The sequence below is a fragment of the Rattus norvegicus genome, chromosome 14, assembly GCF_036323735.1.
Source record: "Rattus norvegicus strain BN/NHsdMcwi chromosome 14, GRCr8, whole genome shotgun sequence".
Classification (NCBI taxonomy): domain Eukaryota; kingdom Metazoa; phylum Chordata; class Mammalia; order Rodentia; family Muridae; genus Rattus; species Rattus norvegicus.
Window position 1 is genome coordinate 102,884,020 of NC_086032.1, and position 19,939 is coordinate 102,903,958.

A 19,939-nucleotide genomic window follows, 5' to 3' on the forward strand; every position below is an offset into this window, starting at 1 on the left:
GGTGAGCGGCATGTCCTTGTGACATAGATAGACTAATTATGAGCTTCTCCCAGCTTGGCCAAGGTTGGAGGTTCTATTGATGTAGAAGAGGGAATGTTGTAGGAGACAGACCGGGCATCACAACCTTTCTGCTGTGTTTCCCTTGCAAGACCATACTTCTTTGTCATAAAATGTCTCCTATCTGTACAAAGCAGTGGGATCTAGATGGTGCCTGTCACTTTTCCTAGCTCTGTTCTTCCCCCATCTTTGTCTATTCGGTATCTGTCTAGATGTCAGACAGAGGAAAATTCTGAGAAATGCGCTCACCAAACCTGGGTCTGACCACTTCTACAGGCAAATGGCCTTCAACAAGGACGTTGGAATCATAGTCTCATTTTAATGCTCAACAATCGCCTCCCCCTTGCTCTTAGTCCTTTCTGCCAGCTTGATCTGTGTGAACACTGTCATTTAGACACTGTGGAACTAGCACTGCGATGCTCTGCTGGATTCCTTGGCTCCGACACTTCTTCAGCTTGGATTTGCTCTAATGTTCTGATTGCTTTTTCCAAAGACCGGCACTGCTTATGTACGGGCCAAACTGGCTGCATTGTTTTCTGAGAAGCAGGGGTGGGTTTGAGCTCAGGAGGGGGGCCTGTTTTATTGTGCTACAAGTACCACATTTCTTGGTGGAAATAAACACCATATTGTTGAAAGAATGTAGCAACTTGTCAGCAGTTTTGGGTTGAGGCAAGTCAGTAGTTCAGTATTTTCTTTTCCTGCTTAGAATAACCTCCGGGAGAGGCTGGCCCCAGGAGCTCAGCAACTTGGCTACACTGTCTTGTTACTTGGCCAAAGGCATTTGAATGGGAGTGTATACATAGATTCTAATATCTTCGGCCACTTCTTTGCTGTCAGCACTGCAGTCTCCTCTCCAGTTTTGCATTTGCTCTACACTGAGTGACCATGATGCCTTTGTCTAATGCCTTTTAATATCTAAGCCTTGTACATCTAGTGCTTGGTTAATAACAGGGAAAAGCTCTGGTGACTCACCTTGACCTCTGACGGGAAAAACATCCTTTTAATAATCTAGGAGTTTATTTGGATCGAAGGCATACTGCTTGTTACACAATCTTCCTGGAGAGCAGGCAGGTCATGGAGTGGCACCCTTGTTTTTTATGAAGTCAGCAAAGATGTATAGGGGCCAGGCTCGCTGCCTCTCCGAGAGCCTTCAAATTCATCTCTAATATGTAACCCACTAGCCAGGCAAAAGCCCTCAGTGAGTTTAATGGGCTTTTCTCTAAGAACTTTTCTAACTGTCTAACCTTTGTCGCTATTAAAGTCAAAGGTATATTTCTGAATGTTATCAGAAAACACTGCCCACCCTGACCTATTTTGGGACCCATCCCAAAGTCTCCTGTATCTTATAACTTTTAACTTCCTTCCTGATACTAAATTGTGAACACTCAGAAATAAAACATGCATCAGTAGTGGACACGAATGCTTTAAGATGAGTTCTACAAATGAAGCCTGGTCTCCGACTCACTGGAAGTTCTCCATCCGGGGCAGTTTTGGCCTCGAGGACAGTATCTGATATCTAGAGACATTTCAGTTGCTACAATGGGAAGGAGGCATAGGAACTACTGGTCTCTCTCTGGTAAGGTGAGGCCAGAGACACTGCTGGCATGTTGTGGTGTGCAAATCAGGCCCCCAAACAGCCCAGCAAGATGTCAGTAATGCTGGGGCTGAAGAACTCGACTCAGTTCTTCAGGACATGCATTCAGAATACCCACAAGGCTGCTGTCAGTCCATTAAGTAAATATTATTTAGACATTTTTTTTAACACTGACTTTCAACTGAGGTACCACCCGGAAGTCCTCTACATTTTCATCGTTCCCACCCCATCGCCAGCCTCTCCCACTTTTCCTGCCTGGCCCCCATAGTGCATCCCCTCCCCATTCGAATCCTGTGGGGGAAATGATAGCATATTGCAAGAGAGAATGTGTAGTGTCAAAAGTACAGCTCTTTGTAGTTACTCATTTAATCACAGCCATATCTTTTCTGGACTATTCCTTCTAAAGATAAATATGTTTATGCTGCAAGTGCCGCCCTGCACAGCTTGGTAAGCCCTTTGGAGATGGCACTGAAGGTAAAGAAACACATTCACAGGATGTTTACGCTAATGATGCTCTCAGAAGCATTTGGGAGTTTTAAACATATGCTTCCAGCATCTCTCTCTATCTTTACATGGCTGCTAAATTGTAGAAAAGCTGTAAATAGAAATAATGGACCCAGTTTATTTTTAATTAGAAAGCTGCTGCTTCTAGCCACAATCGTGACACCACCAAGCATGCCTTCCCTTCATTGGGAAGGGAAGAAGAGTGAATTCATAGGGCTTTGAATTTGAGCCAGGTTCCCTGAGTCGCTTGGTTTCTGGACCCCTGCAAACCCAACGCCTTTTTGTGGCATGTGGCTATAGGCAGACTCTGCATTACTTTGTAATGTCTTTAGATAAAGCAGAAAATGCCACTATTTCTGTCGCGTTAGAAAAGAATACTTTAATATCACATTTGTAAACCTCTACTCCTCCATTCGGTAAAATGAAGAGTGATGTTTACATTGTTTCTACTTCCTGGGGATGTTTCTGTTAAGCCTTCAGGTATGTGGATAGAAGTGATTTTATTACTTATCACCTTACAGGTAACATGTACTCTAGAAACGTACCATTTATGCTTATAGTTTTGTTTCTGCTGTTTGGTTCTCCCTGCTCCCCACCCAGTGGTAAGATGATCGAAAATGAGGACAAGTCTCATATCCAATTATTTTAGGAATGTTTGGGCTGCAAGACTCTTTGTGATTGTGACCTCATACCTTTAAATGAAAGTGAAGAAATCACCCAGTAATTGGTGGCGGACGTTGACTTTCATGCGGGTAGAGCAAAGCAGACACAAGAAGACCTCCCTCTGGGTCACATGTTCTCTCGATTCTGTGACGTATGCAGTGGAGCAGAGCAGCCACGTGAAAACCTCCCTCTGGACTCCCGCATTCTGTCAAGGCACAGCTTCCCTCCTGCTTTGAAAGGGCTATGCCTCTCTTCTCTAATATTTGAATCCTCACTCCTTCAAGGAAGTGTTTTTATTGGGCAATAGGACACAGAGCTTAATGGCTAGTAATCTACGGGGAGAATGCTTACCTTTCGATATTCGTAGTATAGTGAGATAGCTAAGAAGAGGGGTGGATGCAACAGGAGAATCAGCGTGTTTAGTGATGCTTAATTAGGCTTAATTGGAAATGCTGGGAGGAAAATGGGTTTAGAGGAAGGGCAATATTAAAGAGATGATTTAGAAGTATGCTCTCCAACATGGTGGCTACCAGACACATGTGGCTATTAAGCTCTTGTGTTGTGACTAGCAAAGACGAGATTGAATATAAGCATGAAACAAACACCAGGTTTCAAGAAACTAGCCTGAAAAACGTAAAGCATCAAATTAATAATAACATATTTTTTATGGAGATTATATGGACATTGATGACCTAGGTCATTTCATCATTTAAAATATTAGGTCACAATCATGGCAAGTCTTACTAATCCAGATGGTTAGATCTTAGGCTTCTTCTTCTTTTTTTTTTTTTTTGTTCTTTTTTTGGAGCTGGGGACTGAACCCAGGGCCTTGCGCTTCCTAGGCCAGCGCTCTAACCACTGAGCTAAATCCCCAACCCCTAGGCTTCTTCTTATAGCCATACACATCTTAGCAAAAAACTACAACGCTCTCAGAGTTTCACTTCTATTTTAAATATATTATAAAAATGTGTGGGACTTGCATGTCTTTCTTTGAAGGATTTTATTTATTTACCTTTAGTCACTTAACCTCTGATCGCAGCTTGTACTTCCACAGCTCCTGCTGCCTTGGGAGTTCTGTAGGTGTGACCAGGCCCTCAGAATGCATTCACGCCTACAGGGAAAGCCTTAACTAGGTTATGGCTTGCTTAGCGCCCACTGTGCAACAGTTTCAAGTTTTATGAGTATTAATCTCCAAGTCACATAATCAAGAGCAATTATAGCATAAAGGGGTCTCTAAATAAAAGTCCTTACAACTCTGGGCCTAGTATTACATATACTTTTCTGTATGTGAATTCTACCGAGGACTATTTTTCAAGATCTGCTCAAATTCTCTGCAATTTCCTGGGTAAATGCTTTCAATGTACAGCTCGAGTTCCCCTCATTGCTGTAAAGTTGAGGGTAACGGCATTGGCTGCAGATCTGGGTATCATGCTAGTTATTCTGATCTCAGGTGGGGAACATGGACCTTGAGTAGGACCTCAAGGTGGCCTTTCCACTCTTGTTCTTTTATACTTGGTGGCTTGATGTTTATGTCAGCATAAAGCTCACTTCCTGTAGGATGACATTTAAGCTCCATTACAAGGGAATATTTCTCTAGCTACACATCCTTACCCATTGCAGGCGCAAACTCAACAACAATCTTAGAGTCTCACTTCCATTCTGAAGGAACATACTCTTCCTTTCTTTAACAAATGTTTTTATGTTCTCCACCTTCATAAATCCAAATTCTACTTAATATTAAATTAAGGTATAGGATAGCATAGAGAGAATACATTTGCTTTATTTCTTACAGAATTAATATACAAATAATTAGTCTTCAAAAATCAGCAATAAAATGATACAAAATTCAATTCAAGTGAAAGGAAATGGTAACACAGAAACCTCAGTGTATTAAACTATAACCAGTGAACAAAAAGATATCTCATTAAACATTTTATTTAAAATGTAACGAATCCTGCTTAAAGCCAGGTATGGTTGTAGCATCCTCCAATTCCAGCTCTTGAGAAGCAGAGCCAGGTGGATCTCTGTGAGATCCAGGCCAGCCTGAGTTCCAGGCCACCCAGAACTATGTAATGAGACCCTGTGTCAAAAGAAAAATCAATCATGATATAGACTAATCATTTATTCTCAGTGTCCATTCCTGCCAATATTCAATATATTTGAATAAAAACAAAGAATTTCTCTGTTGCTGCTGGCAGAACAAATGTGGACGTTGTGGGATATTTAATGTGTCAAATTCAGGGAATCAACTGGAAGGAAGTGCTTGCCATCCCACAGTCAAAAATTCTGACCCAGAGTCGTTCCTGTCTGAACAAACTGCAGGGATAGAAATGAAGAAGAACCTGAGGAAAAGAAAGTCCAGCGACAGGCCCAAGTTGGGATCCAGCTTAAGGGGAGGCCCCAAGGCCTGACGCTACTACTGAGGCTATGGGGCACTCACAAAAAGGGACCTATCATGTCTGCCCTCTGAAAGACCCAACAAGCACCTGAAAGAGTCAGATGCAGATATTTGCACCCAAACAATGGACAGAAGATGGCGACCCCTGTGGTTGACTTAGGGAAAAGCTGGAGGAAGCTGTGGAGGAGGGCAACCCTGTAGGAGGGCCAACAGTCTCAAGTAACCTGGACCGAAGCCCCTCCCCACCCCCCACTTCCCCCCCCCCCAGTGATCTCTCAGACACTGAGCCACCAACCAGGCAGCATCCACCAGCTGATATGAAGCCCCCAACACATACACAGCAGAGGACTGGCAGGTCTAGATTCAGTCAGAGAAGATGCAGCTAAAAGTTCAAGAGACTTGACTGGTGGGGTGGAGGTGGGGCTTGGGACATCCTCTTGGAGACAGGGAAGAGGTGTGGGATGTGGAACAGTCAGAGGGTAGACCAGGAGGGGGATAAAGTCTGGAATGTAAAAAAAAAAAAGGTTAAATAATAAAGAAAGAAAGAAAAAAATTGTGTCGAATCTTCGAAAGACAATTTGTTGATACCATAAACAAAAATGAGTGACCTAGATATCTAATTTGAGGTTAGGTTGAGCAGAATTTGGATTAATGCTGTCACATTGTCACCAAATAATGAATTAAAGTCACCAATGTGGACACTTTGTAGAAAGATGTCGCTGAATGGAAAACACATACGGTATGATACATACCTTAATGTTCGCTTTTAAGCTGGATTTCTGTGTGTGTGTTGATGTGGTCTATGACACGCACTGGTACAATTCCTGTCTACCAAGGCCCTTTCTGTGTTTTTCTGGTTTACTTCTTGAAATAGTTCTAGAATACAAACATTTGTGGACTCTACATGTGGTGAGAATGATTGATAATTAAACACGTCCACCTGGCTGAGCTGAGCCTGGACACCAGTCAGCCTCCAAGCCATAGGTCTGTGTGTGTGCTTGAGGGGTGGATGGACCAAGCATGGGTAGGAAGCCATGGGAACAGCCTGTTAACCCTGGGAGGCGGGGGTCAGCAGCAGAGAAGGAGGCACTCATGATTTTAAACACAAGGAATATGTCAAGTTATGAGTGAGTTTCATACTTTGCGTTTTTTTTATATTTTAATATGCTTTCAATCTTCTGTTTACACAAGTACAGGCTATTGGATTAGAACACGTGGTTTGTTGATGTTGTCATTGTGAATGGTAACAACACAGTCAGGACTGTTTTTGAAGTCTCAGGAGCCTCTTTGTTCTGGATGAAGCCTGTCTGGGTCTTAGATCAAAGATTCTGATCTTCATCATCTTCTTGCCTGTGTCTTCCATGAGCTTTATTCTGCTCTGCTTTGACGGTGTTCTTCTCCTGCATTTCTGGAAGTGCCTTGAAGGCGCCTAACTCATGTCTGACTAGATTATCAAGAAGGGTGTCAGAGTAGAAGCCGTCGAGCGTGGCCTTTTTGCCAGGTGGACCTCTGACCCCTCTTCGTGACACCATGCGTTATATCTAGTTTGATGTCAGGATGAAGCAGGGACACATGAAAAATTCTATTTAATTTCCTTGGAGAAAATTTGGAGAAAAAATACGGAAAGTAAATTATTCTAGAATTTTTCAGCTTCATAGAGATAGAAAAAATGAACTGGGAGAAACATTAAAAGGCAAATCCCCCTCCTTTGGCTTTCTTTGAAAACAAAAGAACAATAAATTGTTGTCAGGACACTTCGCCATGTGGTACCGAGTAGATCATCAGAACAGTTTACCATGTGGCACTGAGTAAGTCATCAGAAATCAGAAATAATAACATCAAATGCTATAGCTCTTTTTACAATGATCCTGCATAAGGAAAGGACAATATTCTGAAGAATTATGCATTGCTTAGTATAACTTGAAATCTCCCAGGAGATAGTAACAACTTGTTAGGGAGACTGTTTTAAAAGGAATGGGACTCACTTGTTTACTCATCTGCTCATGTGTTGTTCTCTCTTTAGAGATATGAAGTTGGTTATTTACTTGGGAGCAATCATTGGTCCAAATTTGGATGTTTCTGGGAACTTAGAACGATTATTTCTTTACAAAAGACTATGCCGACTTAAAAGCACAAGCTGTGTCTGAAGCCCTCAATAACAGTCTGACCTGTGGTAGCCACAGACATAATTGATATCCATGGATTGTTGGAGCCTGCTGGGGCCTGCTGGGGCCTGCTGGGGCCTGCTTGGACTTGCTGGGGCCTGCTAGAGCCTGCTTGGGCCTGCTGGGGCTGGCTTACCCCCTTGGATGCTCAGATGGATTTAATGGGAGAAAGGATAATCTTTGCAGTGTTCTTTCTTGTGCCTATGCATTCTGCTGGAATTCAATTTACTATAATTATCTTGCTTCACAGAACAGCCCCAACAGACTGGGGAGTATGGCCTTCTAGAGGTTTTATTGAAAACCCTAGGTTATTGAGGGCAAGTCTTCCTTGATATTTAATCAGGTAGAAGAGGCTTCCCCATTACGGGATCTTACAAGTTACAGCAAGTTTTTGTGGCCTCCGTCAGGCATGTAGGTAAGAGAGAGGGCACAGCCCTTGCTTTGAAGATTTGCACATTGTCTAACGTAGGCTGTGGATTTTCAGGAGCTGTTTTGAGTGCACTGATTTCTCCCATCCAGGAGCAAGGCACCTGTAGCACATCAACCATTTGTTGAGCAAGAACACTGATTCACAAGTTAGAAAAAGAGGAGGAGCGATGGAAGGAGTAGGAGGCCAGTGATGGCAATAATAGTGAAGGCTACCCCAGTGATGATGGTGACAGCCATGCCTGTGATGATGGGATGGTGATGGCTGTGCCAATGATGATGGTGATAGCAACGATGGTGACAGCCAGGCCAGTTATGATGGTGAAAGCCACATCAGTGATGATGGGATGGTGACAGCCACTCCAGTGATGATGGTGACAGCCACTCCAGTGATGAAGGTGACAGTCACATCAGTGATGATGGTGACAGCCATGCCAGTGATGATGGTGACAGCAATGATGGTGACAGCCACACCAGTGATGATGGTGACAGCAATGATGGTGATGGTCACACCAGTGATGATGGTGACAAACATGCCAGTGACAGCCCATTGGCAGAGGGGTGCAAGTATTTCCTGAGCAGGTGCAGAGATCAAAGCAACCAGCCCACTGCCATTCTCTCACTCTCACATTCAAATCCACAACACTTTATAAGTGAAAGGTTGCAGAATGTCACAGAAATCCTTGAAGGAAGGAATCATCCAACGTGGGGAACAGGAAGTTTCTAGACTGTTGGTTATCATGTAGGTAGGCACTAGATCATTATGAAACAGTCCTTTTGAGCCCCCTATACTTTTAAGGAATCATTCTCATAGAATGCCTTACCAGACCAAAAAATACTTCTCAGTTTTGCTACAGACTATCTCTTGGTGTTTGTCCAGAATAATTTCATCACATACACAGATTTAAGGACCCACATGTGCTTTCAAACATTAACTTTATTTTGTACCAGGTACTAGAAAATGTACAAAGTATCTTTTAAAAAATAAAATCCTTGATTTCAACTGATTTAATACACGGTATTTCCATACAAGAGAACACCTCATGTAATTGTGCATATGAGGGTTGACTCTTGGAATCCTCACCAACTGGTAGGTATGAGGCTAGGCAGGTAGTAAGGTCCTAACACTGTTCAGGAAGTTGGTAAAAGGAATGAATATGATGCTATGTGGCTTGCAGTCTGCGACCATGAAATTTTCAGGAACCTGAGAATCCTGCTAGACTATGAAAGGCCATGGAGATCGTAGTACACTCCCACGGAATCCAACTCAATGTGCATTTGTGTATTTAGTTACAAGGCAGCTGCAAACAGTACATTGCATTCAAGTGCATGCTGATGGTGTCGATGGCTCAGGAGGAAGGTAAGATTTAGTGGGGAGCTGCAGGGGGAAGCAGGTGAAGTCTCACCTAGAAGTTGTAGTCTGTTGGAGCTATGGTGGATCCTGACTCACCCTTTCATATTATAGATGCAGAAATTGGGTCATCAAGACAGAAAGAGCTCGAATCCTGGGCCAGGGAGCTGGCAAGCAGCAAGTCCTGGACAGGAGTCAAGATTCCCTCCTACTTTTATTTCTTTATCTAGAGAACAGGGCTCTGAGCTTTCAGAGCAGAGATGCAAACTCAGGTTCTCCAGGATAGATGTCTTGGTATAGTCCATTTTAGATGTTTGAGAATGATTTCTCCTGGGAATAACTCAAAGTACTGTTGAAGATGTAAAACTAAAACAGAAGGAAAAGGAAAAGGAAAACCAGATGGAGAAAAAAGGAAAAAGTGCTCCCTTCTAAACTCAATGAATTCTATTCTTTAATTGGTATATCAACCCTATTAACAGAGTAGGTATTGCCTCATTTTACACGTGAATGAACCAAACCTTGGAATAGTTATGAATTTTGCCTTAGCTTATTCACCTAACAAGTTTTGGGATAAAGACTCAAGGTCCTATTTGTAAAATGGCTATTAGATTTCCTTTCCTAACAATTGCACTGACTGTATAGACTGTAGAGACTGTACAGACCCAGGGTACCTTATACATCAACTACTTCCGTTTTCTCTGTCGACGGCAGTAAGGTGCTAGCCTGCCATACCTAGGTTCCTGCTATTTATTTTTGTTTTGTTTTTGTTTGTGGATGTGGCAGCTACGAATCTTGTGTGTGTGTATGTGTGTGTGTGTGTGTGTGTGTGTGTGTGTGTGTGTGTGTGTGTGACTTAGCACTCATCTCTCTCTTACATTTCGAATATTGTTTCCTTTTACAGGACAAGGGTTTGAGGCTGGGAACCTCAGTCAAAGCCAGGTCACCTTTCTTATAAAGGCCAGAAGTGGGTCTTACTCCAGAGACTTTCAGTTTCACATCAACCTTACTGGACTAAGTATGTAGCTCCAGATTAGCGTGCTTGCATAGCAATGGAAGGCTCTGGCCTTGATCTCTGGCATAGGAAAAACACCCAAGCCCATGTTACTTTTCTTCTATCTAAGGTTTCAAGCCACAGAGAGGAAGAATTCCTTGCAGTAATTGAAGGCCAACTGTAGCAGGTCTTACCATTTCCAGTTTGGGATGGAGTCCAGAACCTGAGAATGTTATCAGCTTTGTTTCTCTGTCTGCATCTGAAATCCTTCCCCTATATTTGTTCTGGAGCCAGGTTTTAGGGGCTGAGTCTGACCAGTTTTCCAAGAACAAGATGCCAGGCTCCAGATGTCCTGCTATAAACTCAACTTTGCAGGGATGTCCGGGCCCTGCAATCTGTCTGCATAATATCCTTTCTCTGTAGAGAAAGACATTAGAAAAAAGATGGCTTTCCAAGGCGAGGGACAGGACAGGCACCTCTGTTATGGTATGATAACCATCTGTTTAAGGAGTTAGCGCTACTAATTGGTCTCTCACCTTCAATATAAAAAATGCACCTCTAACTCAGGGTCATTGTATAGTTCTCACATCAAAATCTTCATTAAATGAAACCTGAAGTTGTGGTATAGACCACTCTTTATTTTTTCTTTTCTATCCCTCCTTTCTCTTTCCTTTCTTTTTTTTTATGTCATGGAAATTAAAATAACTGCCAGAAAGGCACAGAGAAAGCTTGCATGACAGATGGAAGAATTTCTGAGGCCAGGGAAGTCTGTAATTTATATTTCTTAGGGCCAGTACAAAGCACTCTCCAACGAGCCCAGGCTGCCTTCCTTCGAAAGGCCGGTCAGGGAGCTGCTAAAAGTGGACTTTCCGATAGCTCTGGGATTTCAGGATGTAATGATCAGACAACATCCTTGTTAAACTTAAACAATTCTCTAGGTTTGTCCCTCTCACTGGATAGGTGGGTTCTGAAATAAAGACTGAACTCATAACGAGGCAGTGTAAATCTATTCATGATGATTTAAGAACATTTTTTAAAATGTTCCCACCCCACTTTCCCCCAAAACATAAAACAACTGTACTATCTGCTCATTATAGTGGCCGGAAGCATCACCATTTGGGACAGATTGCAGGCACCTTCTGAATGTGAAATTTAGAAACACTGCGTTGCTAGCATACGAGCATTTTCAGTGAGAGCCTCAACATGTGGCTGATTTTTCTTCCCAACACAGACATCTGAGGACAAAGCTCTGGGCAATGGAGACCGTGCAGGTGGATGAGCAACCCAGAAAGGTGAAGAAGGAAGAAGAGAACTGTGTGGGTGCAGACAGTGTTACTGCCTGCTCCTGGACCGCTTCTCCACGCCTCGTAGTGAGTGTAAAGATCTGCCTTCAGTTTATGAAAATCCAGAATGAGAATGACATATCTACAGTGGAGATATCGTTTACTTTTCTATTAGTGGCCTCTTCAAAAGATGCCTTTCATCAATCTTTATACCCTGTTTATCTAGTGAGGGAACTAGGCTCATGATCATGATGGGGAGCTGGTAACTCTAGTTAGGAGCACTGGGGACAAAAGGACCATCAGCAGAATGGATAATCATTTGCTTTGTTTGTTTGTTTGTTTGTTTTTTCAGTATTAACTTGCTGAACCAATGAGGAGACCATATGTGTGTACTCTCTCTCTCTCTCTCTCTCTCTCTCTCTCTCTCTCTCTCTCTCACACACACACACACACACACACACACACACACTCCTTCCTACAAATAACTAACACAATGAGTAAAATTCAACCCACTCTAGGACCCTTCTGTTGCTCTAAATGACTTGATGACAGTGATGTAATTAATTTGTAGCCCCCGATCCTGCTATAGAGAATATCTTCCAGCATGCCAGCCACATTTAGACTCACCTTCCTGTTTGTCCAGCAGAGACTACTTTTTTGACCCATGACTGTTGTTACAATTTTCTTGAATTCATTACTTTACAGTTCTTCACTGTTAGACATGGAAGTTTTCAGGCATTTGATTTCTAACTAAGCTGTTCACACCTTATGGAGAGAGATGGGATCTTACACATCTCTAGTGTTCAATGAGTTGCATGCATTGTAGTATTTTTTTTAATTGGATGGAATTATTTATCTGCAATTCTGTTCCAATGCTAGGTTGCCAGCCTTAAGTTGGGATGAATGGTACCAAAGGATACAAGGAAAATATTAACGCTGACCAAGTCTTCAGGAGAACAGTGCCACTAGATTCCAGGAATCCCTTGAGAGGTTTACAAGGAACACATGCTCTGAATACACCATTGTTCGTCCCTGGGAGCCAGTGGGTGAAGGGTGATTTATAGGAAAGGAGGAGAGCACTAAAGGTATGGGAACCTGGGGACTGTATGTGGGGCTACAACTACGAGGATGCTTATCACTGTGCTTTTCCCAGAATAGGGTTTTGTAGGAATGTGTGGTTTTGGAGAAAGAAGGACACCAGAGAAAAGCAGTTATCTAGCTTACAATGCATGAAGTTATAGAAGTAACTGGAGTAGGAAAGAAGGGAACATTCTAGGATTAGACATGTAGCCATAGACTTGAAAAAAATCCTAAGAAACTGAGATCCAGAGCCTGGAAGCCATTGTGTACACCGGGACTTAAAGGCTTGCAGTGCCAGCCAGGTAGGTCTTGCAGAACATCGATAAGGATCGTGAGATCGTTCTTCCTTTCCCTATCCTAAAAGGAAGACTTCCCAAAGGGTCAGGGAATATCACTAGGTTGGCTGTTGGGGGATAGAGGCTGGGAGTTTGTTCAGCAAATGATTTACATCTCTGGGGGCAGATTTTATTTTAGACAAAGGCAAGGACAGGCTCTGGAGGAAAAGGGTGAGCGAAGTCTGAATCTTTACCCAACAACTCTCTGAATAACCCCCCTCCCAAGCCTTTGTTGTTCTTACAGCATGTCGACAACATCATTTATTTTGGGTTCTTTGGTTGTCTTCACCATCCTGATCTGACGTGAGATCTGCTATCCTTGGAGGAAAAGAATTTGAACTTGGAAAATATCCAGAGGGGGCAGGCTGGCAATGCCTTTACTTTCTTTCCAGGACTGGTTCTTGTCCATGGCCTCAGGCATAGCTGTCTGTTTTCCCATCTGTAAAGTGGGATAATAACTCTGCTCTGACAGAGGTATCATGGGAATAAAAGTGTTCACCACATTTCTCCTTTGAACTCAGTGTGTTATCATTGTCATAACAGCCCCCATTTCCTGCCTTTGAAGGCACAGGCACAGACCTGGAGGCATGTGACACATGCTTGCCTCTTCCTGTGACTCCTAGCAGAACTGCAATGATGGCACCTCACATGATTGAGCGGTGGGGTGGGAAGAGGCAGAAGATAAAATAGGCAGTGAAAAGCTTCCTATCCCGGCAGCAGCCATGAGCCCAGCTATAGGAGTGCCGGTCATTGCCAGGAACACCACCATGGATACCGCCTGACTGTTTCTTCTCACCTAAAGTGTTCCCCAAGGATACTGTCAATGTCTAGCAAAGCTCTGGTGTCTTCAGGGGCTTGCAGTGGATTTCAGAGGCACCATTTACAGTGGGATAAGGAGTTGGTAAGATCCTTAATAGCAGTTAAAGGAATTTGAAGTTGGAGAATTTGTCTCTGAAAGTAGATAATTGTCCTATTTTGGTGGCAAGATGGCAATTTCAACGTGGATTCCAACGTGCCAGGCACATGCCTTTATTTTCAGATTAGACCTCAGCAGGAACCTGTGGGCACTCTTTCCCTCTCTCCTCCCCCCTTCCCTCTCTCTGGGAGGATTCTATTAATTTCCTCCGATGGCACGTAGAACCCTGCACCGACGCGGCCCTCCACACTCTCCTTACCCATTTCGCAGCAGAGAGGCCATTTGGATGAATATATGTTCTCCATTTTCTTTGCATTATAAATTCAGTGTTGTGGGGGAAAGGAACAAAATGTGATGGTAAGGCCTCCACAGAGAAATGTCCTTATTTGAGAAGAGGAGTTTTATAGGGAACACTTGACAACCTCTCACTACACTGGGCACATTTTTTCTCTCTCCGTACAACTGCATCACTGCTAATGATAAATGAAGAATGTTTGATAGCTGGCTCGGTTGTCTGACAGCTACAGTTTTGGCCAGAGGGCCGTGGCAGGCTTTAGACTTCTGTTCAAAATGAGTTAAACATATTAGGCATTATGAAGGCGCAGAAGCCTCGAGAAGGAGCGCTGAAATGAGTGATCCGGGTAGGCTCCTGGGTACACAACTTGCAAAGCAGATGTCATTCTAATAATGTGTGATATAGAACACGCCTGGCCTAAACCCTGCTGGATGAAATATGAAGCCCCGTTGGTGATATTTAATACCGTTTTATGAGGTGCCATCTTATAAAGACAGTGCCCGCCGTATGTGGAATGCTTAAGGTATTTTGCCAAAGGCATAGGGAGGTATCTGGAGTAAGTAGAATTTTTATTATTTTATAAGCCTTTACTTTGTAATATTTCTGTTTCCACATTATTGTGAGGGCTCACTGCCCTAACCCTTTGTGGAGGGAACTTGATGAGCAGCTTGCCACTAGATTGACGGATAGCCCTTACTGTTCTGGAGGAAAGAACCGGTTCCTACCTGCATACATTCTTCAAGGAAAAAACCTCCAAGAGGAAACGTAGCTTTGCTGCAAGCATTCTTCAAGCAGGGACTTTGAGGCCAGCATACAAAAATATTGCCATTTTCCAAGTGGATCATCTCCAGGGTTAATGGGGGATTTGTGTGGATGGCAGCTACCTGAACACAGTTTCTCCTTCCTCTACAGATTCTAACATGGAGAATCCATTAAAGCTTCTAATTTTGGGTTCCCTTTAGGGTATGCTAAGGTGGATGAGGTGTGTGAATTGTACCCAAAGCGTAGGCAAAGCAGTATTGTGGGGCTTGCTTCCCTGAATGCCCTAACAATATCTAGGTGTGCAAGCCAGGATGGTTCAAGGCTGCCAGAATTCCCCAAGGAAGCACTGCAGCACACATAGGCTGAGAGTGTAGCTGGTCATGAGAGCACCCCATTTGAAACCCATTGCACTCTTGTTTGTTGTAAATACCTTCACAGTTACCACTGCATATTCCCCGTAAGGGGTTCCAGAGTGGCAGGCCACCCAACTATAGGATTCTGGGAAGGCAGAACACACCACATTCTCTAAGAAGTGCCTGCTCCATACATCTGATATTCTGGGCAATGTTATTTCAGAGTCTGTGATGTGACATATCCTGCATGGTCGTTCGTGGAATGGAGGAGGGGTTTTAGTTGTTCTTGTTTTATTAAGAATTGTCTTTGGGCTTTAAGAGCTAGGCTTAGGTTTTAGACAATGAAGGAGAATATGAAACAATTTTCCAGATCATACGCTATGTTACATAGGCAAGGACAAAATTCAAAATCCAGGGCAAGCTGTTTGAGTACACCTTTGCCTAACAATATGCATGAGTCAAGCAGCGTTCCCCTCCCCCAACCCGGTGTGTGTGTGTGTGTGTGTGTGTGTGTGTGTGTGTGTGTGTGTGTGTGTGTGTTTCCACACATTTATGAAGAGGTCTTAGGCTTCTACCTTACTTGTGACGGGCTCTCGCTTGCTGTTTGTCTGTTTGTTTGCCAGATTAGCTGCCCCAAGCATCCAGGGATTCTTCTTTTAGGGACTCTAGAGTTATGAACCCAGTCCAATTTGGACTCAGGTCTCATGTTGGCACAGCCACAGATTTGTAAGCCATGTGCTATCTCCCTGACCCACTGCAGTATTCTTTGTGTACATTGAGCGTACAGACAGTGCCGAGTGTCTCGATGTATGAGTATCTTAAATAGACTACTTGGATGACCCCTTTTTGCTCTGGCTTCTCTGTCACCACCAGTAACACCATTTGCTATGCACAGTTTGGTGTTTATATTTCAGTGGGTTTATACCAACGGTTGTGTTTTCATTACTCTGTGATTGAATTAAACGTTAGTAATGAATACACTGTGGTTGCAAAAGGAAGGGAGATGTCCTTCTGTTATGATGCACACAATTTTGTAATGTGAGTGAAAGCAAGGCGCTGAGAGGCAAACTGTTGAACACACACGACTTTCATGAAGGTTCAAGAGGTTATTAAAATTAAAAGCACTTTGGATTCACGTTGCTTCACAAATGTCTGAAATCTGCTTTCTCTCCTGTGAAGAAACCAAGAAAGGAAATTGCAGCCTGTGGACACTGGGTGCATTTTTTGGTTAAAGATTTGAAGAACATGCTCTTCTTAAAGGGACCGGAAGACTGCAGATAGTCAGCATTTGCGGTTTACCCTAAAGAGAGTCAAGTTATGTGACACCCATTAGATTACTCAGAGTCCCATGCTTTAGCCCCGATTATCTCTCAATATGCGTTGCAGACAACGCGCGTCCATCAAACTTTATATTGTCAATACTGTAGCAAGTAGAATGGCTATTGTCTGCAACAAGATGGGTGCTCGCGCCTACATTTGGGGAGAAGGGTTGGTATTCAAAATCCAAGTAAAAGGTAATGATTAAGGTGTGGACACAGTTTTTGGAACTTGATAGCCACTTCTGCTATTTTGTACAAATAACTACAAACAGTTATGTCAGCCTTTCCCAATCCACCTCCCCATTTGTAAAACTGTCCCCCCCACCCCCCCCCAACACACTGGCCTTGTACACAGGTTTCTGTGTTGCTTCTCTTCTGTTAGTCCAGATTTATGCCACAATTCTAAGTACATTTCTGAAAAGTGAAGACAGTTTCTCATATCAAAGCATCACTGATTAAGCTGAGGTCTACCCGGTCTAGCCTCAGCTGGAGAAGATTGCGCTTAATCCTCTCAGAGGCAAGGGATAGGAGGAATGGAATGAGGAACTGTGGGAGAGAGGCCTGGGACGGGGGAGGGCAATGTAAATAAATAAAATAATTTTTAAAAATAAATGTTTGTCACTGTGTGGATTACTACAGGTAGTTTACTTGTAGACACAACCTAGTAATTTGTCCTGGGACAACATTGCCACCAATCAGAACTCTAAAATGTTACAGGCCAAGCTTGTGCATATGTCACTAAGTCTCACTACTATGGACTTTCTGGATCCTTTTTAATCATAGTACACGGAAGCTGTGTTGATCCAGGCCATTTCAGCAGTTTTAGTTTTGCTATGCCCCATACATAGGCTTTGGTTTAGATTTGTTTCCCTTTTGTGACCCTTTCTATTACTTTAATTTTTTAAAAGGTGTTTTAAGGCATACAATAATAGTGTACATTTACAAACTATACATTTTGGTAAGTTTGGAAATCTTTATGTTTACAGAACTATTGCAAAAATAGTAAAAATGTCTCCTCCTGCTCAGGGACTCCTAGTATCCTTTTCCACTTCGATTTATCACATTGCTTGGCAGTTGTTCATTGACTTTGCCCCCTAGCCTCTATGCTAAGCTGTGTTCTTGTCTCATCTCTTTGTACTTGTAACTGAGTAAGTACCATTTCTACCTCCTCTAACCTGAGTTTCTAAGTGAAGTTTTCTGCACTCACTGTTTCAGTTCCTACTCTGATACTTTTCCATTAATGACCTCCTTGTCTGGATCAAGCCACATGCTTTTCTGCTAGAGTCATGTTATTTCTCGGGCCTGCTGGGTGGTCCACCTGTTTAACGGCTGCATCCCTGACACTGACTTACTACCAGCTAGCTTCTGACTCTTGTTAGCTGTCACACTCTGTATGGCAAATAATTTTGTACCGCCACCACTCCACAGTCAGTCCTCTGTTCTGTCTAGGATCTATCTGGCTTCATTTCTCCACTGCCTGGTTCAGGAAGCTGATTGACATTAGTGACCTAATCAAGTTTTGGTTTTTGACATCTGTGAGTGAATCCATCCATTGTCACATGGCTGTTAAGAAAGCATTGGCTACTAAAATTAAACCAACACTGTGTTGGCTATTTTTTTTTTAATTCCTAAAGCTCTTCTGAGTCACTATCTGCCTCAGTGTCACAGACATGAATGTCACTGGCCTATAAGTAGGTTGAACTGAGTGACTGGTTAGCAGATGATGTGGATTGTTGAAAAGATAATACATCTGATAAGAACTTGACTCAGACGATGAGGACAATTGGGGGCCTATTTTCTACAGAATCACAATGGTCTTCTGTTTAGTTTTGAACACTCAGAGTTTTCTTTACTTGAAGTTGTCCAGAGGACACACTTCATTACAGCTTCTCCATCTCTGCCTTCACCAACATTGGAGAGAGAGATTAAATAGCAAAACATTTAACTCAGTTTTTTAAAAACACCATGGTCAAATGGGGCTACTTAGTGTTTGAGTTAACTGGCCGAGAGCATTTCTTCTCTTAAGTTCCTTACAGCATAATGGACAGGAAGCAAAACTAGGAAGTTCTAGCATCAGAAGTTGACATGGAGACTCTCCTTCAGACCAGGAGCCAACTCACCTGGGAAATGTTGCTTGCCTTAGATAATCTCACACCTCAATCTTAGACCCAACTCTGGATGACCTCCCTGGTCATCTTCATCCCAGGGTGTCCTCATGTCCTCATGACTTTGGTGCTTGACTTGCATTGGTGGTAGATCTACTCTAAGTGAGATATTCAGGTTGCTTGTCCTGGTGAGATGCTCTGCTGTGGGGATCTGGGCACAGTGGTCATCCATTTGCATAAATCACCCACCAGCGCTTCATTTCCATACTGCTCTTTGTATCCAACTGAAGTCAGGGTGCGAATTTCAACCTACATATCTTGTGAAAGAATCCATGAGTTTTTTTTTTTAATTTATTTTCCCAATAATGTTTTTCTTTTAGGAGATGAACTTGTGAAGTGAGCAGTGAGACAAAGCAGTTAGGACACATAGAACCCTTCCCATCTTTGAGGAGATCTTGCAGGAGTCCCAGAAGGATCCTTATGTGCTAAAATAGCCTCAGGACCATTGCTGCCGGTGACTTTAGTCAGGTAAGTATTCATCTGAATGCATTCATTCATATTTCCAGTCAGTGCTGTATCAGATACTGGTAATGATTTAGGAATCTTAGTCTAGCTCCAAAATACAATTACCTTAAATTGATAAACTAAATCTATCAATCCACATAGTGTTTTTGTACATAATCTTATATAGACATGTAAGAAAAACATATGCCTTGAGACTTCTTCAAGGATTAGGAGTGACAGCTCTAGAGGATAGTGACAATGCCTGACTCACCAGATGATCAGTGGATTCCAGCAGTCCTTTGCAGAGAGTCCTGTCAGCTAGTCAATTGTGAAACCAGCCCTAGCCAGACCCCTTTATGTCTTCCCTTGGTGGAGTTGGTGTTATCTGTGTGTTTTGTTCATATGTTTGTGGGGCTACCAAAGACAATAGAAGACACAGTGGATGTGAACAGCACAAATCCTATAGTTGGTGATGGAGTATCAGCTTATGGCCTATATAGACAAGTGAATGAATCCCCACCTTTTTAATTTGGCATACGGTTAAATTGCTTCTCTTCCTGTAGCTTCTCCCTTGAATAGACTTCTGCTTTAGAAAGATGGGGCGAGAGTGATATGTAGGAAAATAGTGTAAATGTCTCTTTGGAGTAGGAGATAAATAAAAGTAACACCATCCCCCTGCACAGTGCACTTAGATGTAAATCATTAGATGCTTTCACTTCTTTAATCACTCATTCAACACCTGTTTATTGAGCTCATATATACACTAGACACTGTAACAATTAGGGACATAAATATGAGTTTGCAAAGTCTCTTCCTACAGTGTGGCTGGTAAGGAACC

General features: G+C 42.8%; 1 long non-coding RNA gene across 1 annotated transcript; it reads left to right on the forward strand.

Moving 5' to 3' along the window:
* Positions 1-11,383: 11,383 nt before the first annotated feature.
* LOC120096698 (uncharacterized) lies at positions 11,384-13,351 on the forward strand. The gene is made up of 3 exons (XR_005493498.1): positions 11,384-11,519; positions 12,312-12,517; positions 13,092-13,351. It is a non-coding gene; the product is annotated as an uncharacterized LOC120096698 (long non-coding RNA).
* Positions 13,352-19,939: the final 6,588 nt, after the last annotated feature.